At 35.6% G+C, this 12753-nt stretch overlaps 1 long non-coding RNA gene across 1 annotated transcript; it reads left to right on the forward strand.

Moving 5' to 3' along the window:
* Positions 1-525: 525 nt before the first annotated feature.
* Positions 526-10942, forward strand: LOC128664220 (uncharacterized). The gene is made up of 2 exons (XR_008402932.1): positions 526-663; positions 10726-10942. It is a non-coding gene; the product is annotated as an uncharacterized LOC128664220 (long non-coding RNA).
* The last annotated feature ends 1811 nt before the right edge of the window (positions 10943-12753 follow it).

The raw sequence follows: 12753 nt of genomic DNA on the forward strand, positions 1-12753 counted from the left end.
AATCTCGACTATATCCTTTTAAAAGTATTTTTACATTTTATGAAATCTATAGTGAGTTAGGAAATGTAACCAATTAGATCCAAATCAAATGTACTGGAATGAAAAATATAAACATTTGACAATAACTCATACTAACATATCTAGTTGTATTGATATAGAAAGAGGAGAGAAACATCTATATGCAGGTGAAACTTCATCTTAGTGTATATATTCAGTAATCAGTAAGGAGGAATTCTGACATCAGGACCACAAGGTAAATTGACGTCAGGGCCATGGACGTGCACGCGCTCACTGCACCTGCGCAAGGAAAAAGAGATTGGCGATTAAGGGTTCCCTCTCTGACGTCATTAGAACATGACATGGCCCAGCCCTCCAGCTTTCCTTATTGGCTGTCTTTGACGCTGTGCCGTTGCGTGCGCGCGCACGTTGGATGCTCAGGTTTTCCTGACGTACTAGAGAAGAACTGGGGGCTGTGTCGAGGAGGGCGCGCGTGCGCGCTAGTGTCCCGTGCTCGCTCCCGCGGCTCCCGATCACTTCAAGATGGCGGCGCTAAGTGGGGGATCGGCTGAGGGGCCCTCACTGCTTAACGGAGACCTGGAGTCAGATGCTGGTAGTCTAAGTGTTACCGGTGATATGTCTGCTGGCGGCGGATACCCGGAGGAGGTGAGGGATGCTGTGTGTAAAGAAGGGATGGGGTAGACTGTGGTGTGTACTTACAGTACGGGCACCTGCACCCCTGCACTAATGCTATATGTGTGTCAGATATTTACCTTTGTGTCTTACTGTTATATGTAGCTGTCATATGTCATGTGTATTTCCAACCTATGCCAGTGAGGATGTCTTAAATATGCACAGCTCTATTGACATTGTTTATGATTGTGGTGTTGTTATTATTGTTCTATGAAGCACTATTATTTTGTGTGGTACTGAACAAAGGGAAATATGCTTATATGACTTGCTCTATGTCATAAGTATTATTGTTATTAATGCACCATCTTATTTCATAATTCTGAATATGGTTAGAATAATGTATACGTTTTCTTGTCCATATCATTACAATTTGATATATATATATATATATATATATATATATATATATATATATATATATATATATATTTAGAATAACTATTTTAGCATTGAATGTATTGGTTTTGATCTGTCTCTAGAACACTGTCATTCTGTGGTGTTATTACTTATATGAGGCTCATACATAGCAATGCCTATAGATGGTTTTTTACTAAGTGTTTTTATTTAATATTTGTGTTTATCCCAAACACTATTATTTACAGTCAATAGGCTACTGGAGCCTAGACCATTTACATCCACTTTTTGTTCTGGCTCCAATGCTTTTTTTAAAAAAAAATATTATTATATTAAGATAACTCCAATATTTTAAAGGGTTGTAATGTTCATGTGTTTGTACATTCAGCTGTGGAGATATTAAAGTGACAAGGAGTTGTTAATTCATGCAACAATGATTGATACAATTTATATATATATATGTGTGTGTTTTAGGGCTTCCCAACGTTAGTACCTAATTCTTCCAATGCAGATGCGTTGCTAAGTTTGTCTATTTGAGTACCCATTACACAAAGATCTTTAAACTGTAGCCTGTTCTATGTGGGCAGTTGCAGTACAGCCTTTATAGAACCCCAGTAAAATATTAGGATATACATAATTTATAAAGTAATCTGTTTATTTAGTTTTAGCTGTTATTGAAATATTCTGCATACAGGTTACCTTTGGTGGGGAAAATGGTTTCACAGGTGATAATGAAATGACCATTTAAAAAAACAAAAACTTGGTACAGCAGGGTAACTTCAATATATGATCACAAATGATGTTGTTTTTTGGGAACAGGGTTGATTTTGTAAGCTACTGAAATACTTCATTTAGAAAGTATGAGGAAGTTGTGCAAAAAGTAGACAGTGAAGTTTTTGCAAGTGTTCAAGAACAGAAATGAAACATGAGTTTCACTGTATTCTTTATCTTGAGGCACATAAATGGGGTTATATACCCCTTTTGCTGCCAGTAAGACAGTAGAGGCATTAAAGGACAAACATAACAATAGTAAATGCTAATGCAAATCTTGCTCCTTTTGTGTGATGTGAATGTGTGCACACAATTCTAGCATGATGATGTTTGTGTCCCCCCCCTTTTTTAAAAATAAATATATAAATGGGGGGGGGGACCCCCCCTCCACTAAGGAACATGATGTTATTTAAAGGGACAGTCATGTCAAAATTAGACTTGCATGATTCAAATAGTTTATGCAATTAATTTTAAACAACTTTTCAATTTACTTTGATCAAATTTGCTTTTTTTTTCTTGGTATTCTTTGTTGAAAGCTACACCTAGGTAGGCTCATATGCTAATTTCTAAGCCATTGAAGGCCGCCTCTAATCTCAGTGTTTGTTGACAATTTTTCACAGTTAGACACTGCTAGTTCATGTGTGTCATATAGATAAGATTGTGCTCATTCCGTGGAGTTATTTATGAGTTAGCACTGATTGGCTAAAATGCAAGTCTGTTAAAAGGACTGAGATAGGGGGGCAGTTTGCAGAGGCTTAGATACAAGGTAATTCTAGAGGTAAAACGTGTATTAATATAACATTGTTGGTTATGCAAAATTGGGGAATGGGTAATAAAAGGATTATCTATCTTTTTTAAACCTACATTTTGGTGTAGAGTGTCCCTTTTTAAAGTTAATAGCGTGTGTGCATAAGAAACACTATCGTTTGTTTGTGGTGTTTCTAGATAGGTAAGTCTGGTGACTCACTTTAGGATGGCTAATTATTGTATAGCCATCTGACAGGCTATTTTCAGATATTCATCTGAATATTGTGAGACATTTTGATCTTCATTTGGGTCACTGTGTCTCATTACTGAAATCGGTTATTACTAGCGAGGTATCTTAAATTAAAGGGCCAGTAAACCTAGAAAATAATGTTATATAATTCTGCACATAGTGCAGAATTATATAACATATTAGCTTTATGCAATCTAATGTTGCCTGTGAATTTTTATAAAAAAGACTGTTTTTTCAGACCCGCTCTCTGTGCTCTTCTGAGTGGGTCTGTTTTTATCACAGAGCGCATCTGGCCAGCTGTCTAGTCACAGCCCGGCCCGACCCGACCGCGCCATTTCACTCAGTGCAGCTCGCTCCTGCTCTGTCTGACAGTGGGAGCGAGTTGCACTGAGTGTAATGGCGTGGTCCGGGCCAGGCTGTGACTAGACAGCTGGCCAGATGCGCTCTGTGATAAAAACAGACCCGCTCAGAAGAGCACAGAGAGCGGGTCTGAAAAACAGTCTTTTATAAAAATTCACAGGCAATATTAGATTGCATAAAGCTAACGCTAATATAATGTTATATAATTCGGCACTATGTGCAGAATTGTATAACATTTATTTTTTTTAGGTTTACTGGCCCTTTAAGAGGTGGAAACCGGAACAAATAACTTATGTAGGCCAGGTTGATTTTCAGGTTAAACTCATTCAAAACCAAATGGGCTTGACTCATTTCTGGATTATAAATGTTTGTAAACATGCACTGTGTATCTGATACTATTTTTGGTTTTGGAGGACAATATGGTGGTCGTGGCCACAGGGACCAGGATCACCTTTTTTCTACAAGAGTAATAGTTTTCTCATTATTTCTCATTTTGAGGAAATATGACTAGTTTTTCCTTTAACACAGACTTGGCAAAGATTTAATCTTTTTATTGCCTGGGTCAAAAACAGTACCAATTTAAACTGTTTTGATATACTGTATCGTGCGCAGCGTTAAATCGATGTTGCGAAATTCTATTTAATCCTTTGCCTCCTACCTTTTTACAGGTCCTGGGCCATGCATCTGTGCCCAGGAAGTTGAAATGGTGGGAAAAGACGAGGAACAGAACAGAGTCTGGCTTGCTGTATGACTCCCCCCCCCCCCCCTTACAATATCTCTCCTCAAAGATCAGGGCAAGCTTGCTGGGCATTTATACCATGCATCAAGACCCATTTCCTAGGTGTCTTAGTGCCTTTGCATAAGGTATTCATATATTTAAAGGAACACTCGTGTAAAAATAAAATTTCTTTATTGCTTTTTAGTATGTTTGATTATGTTTTTTAAAGGGATAATAAACCCAATTTTTTTTTTCTTTCATGATTCAGATATAGCAGCAGTTTTAAGCAACTTTCTCATTTACACCTATTATCAATTTTTCTTCGTTCTCTTGCTATCTTCATTTAAAAAGCATAGGAGCCGGCCCATTTTAGGTTCAGCACCATGGATAGTGCTTGCTTTATTGGTGGCTGACATTTAGCCACCAATAAGCAAGCATAACCCATGTTCTGAACCAAAAATTGGCCGACTCCTATGCGTTTCATGTCCCTTTTTAAAGAAAAAATATGGGTTTATTATCCCTTTTTAATGTTTTTGAAGGAATTAATAATTGCACTCCTGGGACACCCACTGAAGCATATGCATAACTGTTTCTCATTTGCTTACCAGCTGTATCATCATCTGGAGTGGCATTATATCCCTCTATAAAGGGACTAAAAAAATGGACACTAAACCCCAGATTTTTCTTTCATGATTTGAGTAGAGAATACAATTTTAAACAACATTCCAATTTACTTCTATTATCTAATTTGTTTCATTATTTAGATATCCTTTGTTGAAGAAATATCAATGCACATGGGTGAGTCAATCGCACAAAGCATCTATGTTCAGCTACTGAGCCTGTCTAGATATTCTTTTCAGCAAAGGATATCAAGAGAATGAAGCAAATTAGAAAATAGAAGTAAATTAGAAAGTTGTTTAAAATTGCATAATCTTTCTAAATCATCAAAAAATTTGGGTTTCATGTTCCTTTAAGATAAAACTTTCATGATTCCGATGGAGGGTTCAATTTTAAACAACTTTCTGATTTAATTCTATTATTATCCGATTGTTTTCCTGGTATTTTTTATTGAAGAGTAAATCTTTAGGTAGGCTTATAAACCCTTGGCAGTGCGTACGTGTCTTTAGCATTCTATGGCTGCAGTATTTGTGACAATGTCTTTAGCATTATTATACATAGCTGTTCTGTTACTTTTAAATGTAGATGAAATTGTATGGTTTTGCTTTGTGTAGACCTGAAATCCAAAAGGCAGAAATGTCTGTATCTCGGCTGATACCCTAGTTAATACTCACTGGGTGAAACCTTGTTTTTGAGGGGGTCATTTAATTTCTATGCTGCACTGTTCACCCCAATAATAAATGAGCGCAGCTGCAATGTATGTTAATGGGAGCATGCCCTGCTTTTGCTTTATGGGGCAGATTGTGTTTTTGTTTTGTTTTTAGCTGTTCTAGAGAACATTTTGAGCCAATAAATCATGAATGTTTTTAATTTTGACTTTACTATTGTGGAATCACAAAAAAGTGAAATTTGTTTTTCATGTAATAATTTGTTCTGCCAATATAGTCTGTATAATTAATGGTTTTACCATTTTGTGTTTATTTTTGGATTGTAAGAGGGCAGGACTATATCAGGAGAACTATGAAAATCTGAAACCACTTTTGTTAAGACATTGTCTGTAACGCCACCTTGTCCTTGTGGAGAACAACATATGGTTCTTCGATATAAAGACCTTTAAGTTCTGTAACCTGTGTGGCATAATATCAAGTAGAAATGTGCTATAAAGAAATTAAGCTCTTTTAGTGGTACATTTGGACTTCAACTAACATCTACAAAAAATAGATCCCAAGGTGATGTAACGGATCTCCTTTTAAATAACTGATTTGAGCTATTGGTGGTAGAAAATATTGTCTGTAAATGTAGATTATTTTTCATGTCAATGTTTTGATCACTGTAGTTGCAATATCTAACTGCTGTAATCCTTACCATTAAGCTAACAGGACTAAAAAACAAAACTGGTCCCTGATTTAGAACTTCTGTGAATACTGGACTCATCGTACACGGTTCTCTTGGCAGTCTTCTGTGTAATGGATAGCCAAGGCTGTTGGGTTAGTGAAGCTCATTTGTTAAGGAGTCGGGTGATAGACTTCCCTGAACAAAACAGTCTTTAGCATTAAATGGTGCCTTTTCTCTTCTAATTATGCACTGCAATTGAGGTATACGTGATATAGTGGAAAGAACATAAGATCAGTTTGAATTCTATCATCTAAGAGCGAGCGTCAACGCAAATTTACTGAGGATTTGTAAATTGGCTGAAGAACTGTTGTGCTTGATGATGTTTATTGGATGAGATAAAGTCTATTTCTGTATATCCCTGTTCTATTACCTTTCAGAAAAGTTATCTTATATGTTGCCAATCCAGCTGATAATTTGGTAGCCTGCTTTGTAGTTAAAAGTTCCAGGAAGATGAAATTGGTTAGGTTTTCCACACATTTCTGGAATTTGTGAATCTAAGATGGGTTCTGTAAAACGGAGTCCCCTGCAGAGATTGACTCCCCCCCCCCCCCCCCTTTTGGAAGCACTGTTGTAATGGACACATTGGTCATCTTTTTCATTTGGCCATATGAATCATTAGAGACAGCTTTCACAGCATCCCCATCAAGTTTGTGGCTAATATGGACTAGATTAATGGGACAGTATACAACAATTTTCATATAACTGCATGTAATAGACACTACTATAAAGAAGAATATGCACAGACAGATACTGACCTAAAACTCCAGTGTAAAAACCAAGTTTCTGCAATAAGGGGTACCAAAACCTTGGTGAATTTTGTTGACGTGGATGATCTTAACGGATGGTCCTCAAACTGGTCAAGCCAAGTTTCTACAGCATACCAATCAGTGTAATCAATTAACACTGGAATACTGAAGTATTTATTCTTGATGTCTAGTATGAGAAGTTTTGAGAGGAATTGCTTTCATAACTATCAAAAGAGACTAACTTTTTGTCACAAAAATTGTATAGGGATCTCAGTGGCCTTCATGATGCTGCTTTTTTTTTTTTTTTTTTTTTTTTTTTTTTTACTAGAAAGAGATGAAAATAAATTGACAATGCAAAGACATATTATTAAACATGTCTGTTATTCACAGAACATTCTGCCAGCTGGTTGGGGAAGTGGGATACTTTGTATTGTAACATTTTCTGTTATTTATAAATGTTACTTAAAGGGATAGTATAGTCAAAAATAAACTTTCATAATTCAGATAGAGCATGCAACTTTGTAATTTACTCCTATTCAATTTTTATTTATTCTCTTAGTATCTTCATTTAAAAAAAGCTTAAAAGCCGGCTGATTTTTGGTTAAGCACCTGGGTAGCGCTTGATGATTATTTTTTTAAAATAAAGCTACCAAGAGAACGAAGAAAATTTGATAATAGGAGTAAATTAGAAAGTTGCTTAAAATTGCATGCTCTATATGAATCATGAAAGTTTTTTTGACTAGACTATTTATTTAAAGGGACACTAAACCCAAATTTTTTCGTTCATGATTCAGATAGAGCATGCAACTTTCTAATTTACTCCTATTATCAATTTTTCTTCGTTCTCTTGCTATCTTTATTTAAAAAGCAGGAATGTGATGCATAGGAGCCGGGCCCATTATTGGTTGAGAACCTGGGTTATGCTTGTTTATTGGTGGGTAAATGTAAGCCTCCAATAAGCAAGCGCTATCCATGGTGCTGAACCTAAAATGGGCTGGCTGCTAAGATTTGCATTCCTACTTTTAAAATAAAGATAGCAAGAGAACAAAGAAAAATTGCTAATAGGAGCAAATTAGAAAGTTGCTTAAAATTGCATGCTCTATCTGAATCATGAAAGCAAAAAAATTGGGTTCAGTGTCCCTTTTTAAAGTGATGGTAAATTTAACCAATCCGAATACTGACAAATTTAATTTACATACTATGCAAGCTTCAGTCCCTATATATTTTTATAAATATAACCGGTCATTATATATAAATCCACTTACTTTCTAATATACACCATTGACACGCTCCGCCCCCATTCAACTTCTGTCTTTAATAATAATGCGGATGCGTTCAACTAATGTTAATGTTCAGTATGGCGTTATGAACGCTTGCACTGATTGTGTTTTTTTTTTTTTTTTCAAAATACGTGCCAAAATGCCAGAAATTTGATTGGTTAAAGGAAAACTCGCAATAAAAAAAAAAGCAGCTATAAGTGTCGGATGCCAGAGCGATCATTATAACAGTAGCTGTTAGAAATGAAAATACCAAAGTTAGAATGCAAAAGTAAGTTTATCATGAGATATATATATATATATATATATATATATATATATATATATATATATATATATATATATATATATATATATATATATATATAATCTCAAAATTCATTAAAATTATGGGGGGAGATAAAAAAAAACTGAAATTAAAATCCTCCATGTCTCAAAATTAAATCAATGTAAATATTTGCATAGGAAATTAGCACATCTAGGCAAGTATCCCCGCTTGCTTTCCCCCAGAAATTATTAATATTCAATGTTACCAATGCACAAGAGAATTGTGGGTAAGATATGCAAATTCTCAGTTTTTTGCTTCAAAAATACTCTTGACACAGCGATCCTTTTAACAGGATTATGACAGCAAACCAGAAATCACTTACTAGACAAGCCTGTTTCGTTCTTTTTGGAACTCATCGGTAGGAGATAGATTTCTGGTTGCTGCATTGGTAAAGCTATTTTCATGGTTAAACCAAAATTCATTAAAATTATGGGGGGGAGATAAAAAATTAATTTTAAAAAAATAATTTCCTATGCAAATATTTACATTGAGATATATATATCTACATTTACATCTGAGTTTACCATCACTTTTAAGCTGTCAAATACAGATAAATTGCTTAAATTAATAAACATTGATTTAATCATTTGTGCAACATACATTGAAACAAACGAATATTAGCAAATTTAACCTTAAAGGGACAGTTAACTCTAAAAATGTTATTGTTTAAAAAGATAATCCTTTTATTACCCATCCCCCAGTTTTACATAACTAAGTTATATTAATATACTTTTTACCTTTGATTACCTTGTATCTAAGCATCTTCTCACAGCCCCCTGATCACATGACTTTTTATTTAATATCTATTGCAGTGCTTTCCAAACTGTGTGTCGGCAGCAGTGTGTAGGTGTGTCCCTTCTTCAGCACAATTTTTTTTAAATTTATTTATTTTTTTGGTTTCTGACTTTCCACCTGCCTGCTACGCATATCACATGGTTGACACGTGATTGTTACCTTGTGGGTCACAGATCATCTTAAGCAATTGGCGCAGCTCAGTGGGAACTGAAACTATTCCCATTGGCGGCTTTGGCGGCACATTGGCTCCTGACTGCACGTGTAGTCTCCTTAATTAGCTCGTGACTGCATGTGTAGTCATTGAGTGGGACAGCAGTGTGTTTGCAGCGTGGGCAGTAGTCAATCGGACTCACCAAGCTCTGAGGGCGGCAGCTTAAACGCTGAGCTGAAGTCAGACATCAGTGGGTTTTTTTGCCACTAGCTCCCAGTAGTGCATTGCTGCTCTAGCTCTTGATATATGGATAGGAAGTGGAAACTTAAAAATGCTTGATGATGAAATGTGAGTGTCTTTATCTGATATTCCACCAAATATTCAGAAATTGTGTTCATCCCATCAACCTCATACATCACATTAAAATAGTAAGTAGCTATTGGTGTTATTAAACTTTTTTTAATTCTTGCACATACATACTGTTACTTGTAAATTTCATTATTATATAATTTATGTATGTGTCCGTATCTCTTAAAACAAGTTAGTTTAACCTCCTTTTTGCTAATACAACTGAATTAATTACTGTGTCGTGAAATGATGTAGGTCTAAAAAGTGTGTCACCAACATGAAAAGTTTGGAAAGCTCTGATCTATTGACTTGCATTTTAGCCATTTAGTGTAATGTCTCCCACAACCCACGGGCATGAACATAATGTTATCTATATGACTCACATGAACTAACACTCCCCTGTTGTGAAAAGCTAATAAAAAAGCATGTAATAAGAGGCTGTATTTAGTGGCTTAGAAACAGGCAGAATTTAAGAGGTTTAAAGGTTATAAAGTATATTAATATAACTATGTTGGTTGTGCAAAGCTGAGGAATGGATAGCATTATCTATTTTTTAGGGATGCACCAAAATTTCGGCTGCAGAAAAGTTTTGGCCGAAAATTGCATTTTTGGCTATTTCGTTTTTTTTGCCTGTTATTTTTGATAAAATTATTGTGTAGCATATTTCAAATTTGATGCTAGCCTAGAGCTGCGGTTTGAGTTCATTTCTTAACTTTCTGTTTCTCATATATAGTTTTCTAGGACTATACTTTATTTGGATAAATGGTAAAAAAAATACTGTTAAATATGATTCTGTTACACAGTACTAAATACAGAATAATACAGTATATTGATAATTAATATTGTTTTAAGTAGGGATGCACCAAAATTTGCTCGCAGAAATATTTTGTCTGAAAATGGCATTATCATTTTTTTGTTTTTGGTAAAATTGTGTAGCATATTATTGTTTTAAGATATTTTTGTCCAATTTTAGTGTGTTGCTTTCAATAAAAGTGTGGTTATTTTATTGGCTTGCAGGTTTTCAATTCAGATTCATTCATAAAATAGTATAATTATGCAAAAAATAAAAATTCTGTTTTCAGCTAAGTGCATCCTGGATTTTTGGATTCGACAATGCAAAGTCAATGAAACCCTTTTTTTTTTTTTTTTTTTTTTTTTTTTTAACAATGTGTTTTAGACTGCAACTGTCCTATGAAGACCACACTTTGATAGCCATTTGACCCTGCTTTTGCTTACTGGGGAGGGATGTTCCTGTTTCAACTGTGCTTGAATTGCGGATGCTGATGCTGTTCTGTGCCATAACAATGTTAGCGTTACATATTGGTCTTCTGATGTATGTTCACGCTAGATCTGCCTAGACTTGCTTTGAATAAAAATGATTTGGTTTCAGAAAATATCTTCAGTGTGCTTTTTTGTTGTTGGGTTTATTTGGTCCCCAAACATCTTTTGACACAATTGCAAAATGTATTTTAACTAATGTCCCCCTTCAAAGGTGCTTGCAAGAACTTCAGGAGCACTAGTATAATCAATGCAGAACCATACTAACATAATTTAATAGTTAATATTGTCAGTTAGGCAAATGCAAGTAATTTGTTCTAGGAAGTTATAACAGTTTTGGAAATGTATTAGGAAATGGAGTGTGAAGAGGATATTCATATAAATGGCATTTCAACATAAATATGATGCAAAGAGATAAAGATTTACCATATTTTATTTGAATTCACCTTTTGGATTCCAGTAGTATATACACTGATCTAAGCTCATAAAAATTGTGTTACTGACAGTCAATGTTTAAATCACTTGATTTCCATTAATGTGCACAATATAATCCTTGGATTCAAATACCATGCAGCAGTGTTTACCTCTTATTTCTCCAACATAGGTGTGTCCGGTCCACGGCGTCATCCTTACTTGTGGGGATATTCTCTTCCCCAACAGGAAATGGCAAAGAGCCCAGCAAAGCTGGTCACATGATCCCTCCTAGGCTCCGCCTACCCCAGTCATTCTCTTTGCCGTTGTACAGGCAACATCTCCACGGAGATGGCTTATTGTTTTTTAGTGTTTAACTGTAGTTTTTATTATTCAATCAAGAGTTTGTTATTTTAAAATAGTGCTGGTATGTACTATTTACTCTGAAACAGAAAAGAGATGAAGATTTCTGTTTGTAAGAGGAAAATGATTTTAGCAACCGTTACTAAAATCCATGGCTGTTCCACACAGGACTGTTGAGAGGAATTAACTTCAGTTGGGGGAACAGTGAGCAGTCTTTTGCTGCTTGAGGTATGACACATTCTAACAAGACGATGTAATGCTGGAAGCTGTCATTTTCCCTATGGGATCCGGTAAGCCATTTTTATTTAGACAGTAAATAAGGGCTTCACAAGGGCTTATTAAGACTGTAGACATTTTCTGGGCTAAATCGATTCATATATATACACATATTTAGCCTTGAGGAATCATTTAATCTGGGTATTTTTGTAAAATAATATCGGCAGGCACTGTTTTAGACACCTTATTCTCTAGGGGCTTTCCCTAATCATAGGCAGAGCCTCATTTTCGCGCCGGTATTGCGCACTTGTTTTTGAGAAGCATGACATGCAGTCGCATGTGTGAGGAGCTCTGATACATAGAAAAGACTTTCTGAAGGCGTCATTTGGTATCGTATTCCCCTTTGGGCTTGGTTGGGTCTCAGCAAAGCAGATACCAGGGACTGTAAAGGGGTTAAAGATAAAAACGGCTCCGGTTCCGTTATTTTAAGGGTTAAAGCTTCCAAATTTGGTGTGCAATATTTTTAAGGCTTTGAGACACTGTGGTGAAATTTTGGTGAATTTTGAACAATTCCTTCATACTTTTTCGCAATTGCAGTAATAAAGTGTGTTCAGTTTAAAATTTAAAGTGACAGTAACGGTTTTATTTTAAAACGTTTTTTGTACTTTGTTATCAAGTTTATGCCTGTTTAACATGTCTGAACTACCAGATAGACTGTGTTCTGAATGTGGGGAAGCCAAGGTTCCTTCTCATTTAAATAGATGTGATTTATGTGACACTGAAAATGATGCCCAAGTTGATTCCTCAAGTGAGGGGAGTAAGCATGGTACTGCATCATTCCCTCCTTCGTCTACACGAGTCTTGCCCACTCAGGAGGCCCCTAGTACATCTAGCGCGCCAATACTCCTTACTATGCAACAATTAACGGCTGTAATGG

The sequence above is a fragment of the Bombina bombina genome, chromosome 6 (genome assembly GCF_027579735.1).
Source record: "Bombina bombina isolate aBomBom1 chromosome 6, aBomBom1.pri, whole genome shotgun sequence".
In the NCBI taxonomy this organism is placed as follows: Eukaryota; Metazoa; Chordata; class Amphibia; order Anura; family Bombinatoridae; genus Bombina; species Bombina bombina.